Source organism: Pyxicephalus adspersus, unplaced genomic scaffold (genome assembly GCF_032062135.1).
Source record: "Pyxicephalus adspersus unplaced genomic scaffold, UCB_Pads_2.0 Sca4792, whole genome shotgun sequence".
Taxonomy (NCBI): domain Eukaryota; kingdom Metazoa; phylum Chordata; class Amphibia; order Anura; family Pyxicephalidae; genus Pyxicephalus; species Pyxicephalus adspersus.
In genome coordinates, this window is record NW_027321795.1 from 1 (window position 1) to 2,053 (window position 2,053).

Below are 2,053 nucleotides of genomic sequence, written 5' to 3' on the forward strand. Positions count from 1 at the left end.
AAAAATAACCAAAAAACATAACACTCCGCAAAAAATGCCTGAAATGTAACACTCATTTTACACATATGGTGTGTGGTTAAAAGCATAATTAGAGGCAGCTGCACAATGTCAAACAAGATATACCATGAAGGTTCATCTTACCAGGAGATAGCCCATTGTCATCTCGATTCCAAGTGACATCCACATCACCCCGAGCACCGAAGGCAGGAGGGGACTGCTGCTTCTCGGGGCGTACTATTGTAAAAAAATGAAATACACACATTGTTGATGCAAGTCAAAAGAAGGTAAAAATGATCTCATATTTCACCCCAAACATAAATAAGTAAAAACACAATCCAGTTTTGTTCTCAATGCTAATGACTAAACTGTTGCAATCCCCAAAAAATCACCAAAATAAATTAACAATGGTAATTAGGTAATGTAAAAAAATGAACCTACATGGTTGGCAAGCATTGGAGTCATTCCGGTAGTCAACCCCTACGACCGTTTCTGGCCCAATGAATGGCAACACCAATCTTTCGTACTCCCTGGGATGCTGCACAAGATGTTCAGGATAGGTCCCACTCCTTCCGGCCTCCGTGCCCAGGACCCTTTTGACGTGTTTGAAGATGTTACTCACACGTTTTTGACACTGGATAATGGTCCGTTGTGTACTGCCGAGTGCATTTACACTCCTGGCAATGGCCTTTCAGCATGGGAGGTCTGGGCGTGCAAGCCCCCACAGTTGTGGAAAATGCTGTTCGTAGGACTCCATGAGGGCTGCATCTTGCAGAGTGAAGATGGTTGCCTAAGAAGCAGAATCCCTGGGCTGGCTCAAACTGGCTACGGTGCCAGGTTGAGGGCCCAGGGGCCTAGATGTTACTTGGCCTGCTTCACAAGGCAACCTAGCTGGCCTGAGGGAGCTGCCTGTTGGTCTATGGACTGAAGACCCTGGGGTGGTGGTGGTGGGGCAGGCAGCAGCAGGTGGCAGTGGTGACCATTCTCCTTGGCCCCACGTTACTAGAGGGAAAAAAACAAAACAGTTATGGGACAACATACCAAAAATATTTTTGGAGGAATAAAGTAAATGGTGTATTCTTACTTTTAGTTCTGTTTTTCTTGTAGCAGCCTTCTGGTGTGTGGCATTTTCTTTCTTTGTTTTGAAATTTTTTTGTTTGCATGCAGAATGGCTAAAAAGTCTGTGACGTCAACAGGAGAATTATGAGTGCACTCATAGGTTTCCCAGGATCATGCCATGATGACTATATCCTGCATCAGACAGCCCTCTACCAGAAATTAATCTCGGGAGAAATGCCTGAGGGCTGGTTAATAGGTAATGTATAATGTCATTACTCTAATACAACTAACAGTAGTAAAATCATAAAGACACCTAATATGTTGCTATGTCCCTTTGCATTGTCAGAGAGGCAGGCTATGACCTATATTGTATACATGTCATATTTTATGCTAACATCTAATTTAGCAAATAGTGTATAAATATTGTACAATATTGGGAGCATGGGGGAAAACTAACTTTCAGATATTCCCGGAAGCCCTAGTATAATTATTATGTTCACAGTTCACGGTACTTCAGTGTGGTAGTCAATAGTAACAATGGCTCATAACAACCAAAAAGCAATAAAGTGACCAGAGAGCACAACCCTTAGCAACCTTTGTAAAAAATTCTAATATTACACTGCATTCACATAACACTTACTATACCAAGAACTAACACTTAATATGTTTGTCTTTTAACAGCTGACAAAGGATACAGGCACCTTCCATAGCTTATGACAGCTGTGCGTCACCCCTGGACGGAAGCAGAGCATAATTACAACAAGGCTCTGCATTAAACCCGGGAGGTTGTAGAGCACACAATTGGGATGCTAAAAGCACAGTTTCTGTGCATGGCGCGGCCTGGTGGTGATCTCCTCCACTCACCTCGGAAAGAGTCATCATGGCATGCTGCGTCCTGCACAACCTTTGTCTGCACCATGGCGATACCTGGGACATTCCAGAGTGGCCAGTAGCCTCGTCATTCTTGGCACAGCCTGGTTTCTCTTGGTTTGAGGAC

At 43.7% G+C, this 2,053-nt stretch overlaps 1 long non-coding RNA gene across 1 annotated transcript; it reads left to right on the forward strand.

The window, feature by feature from the left end:
- The first annotated feature begins 1,151 nt into the window (after nucleotides 1-1,151).
- On the forward strand, nucleotides 1,152-2,053 carry LOC140321471 (uncharacterized). The gene is made up of 2 exons (XR_011918956.1): nucleotides 1,152-1,312; nucleotides 1,738-2,053. It is a non-coding gene; the product is annotated as an uncharacterized lncRNA (long non-coding RNA).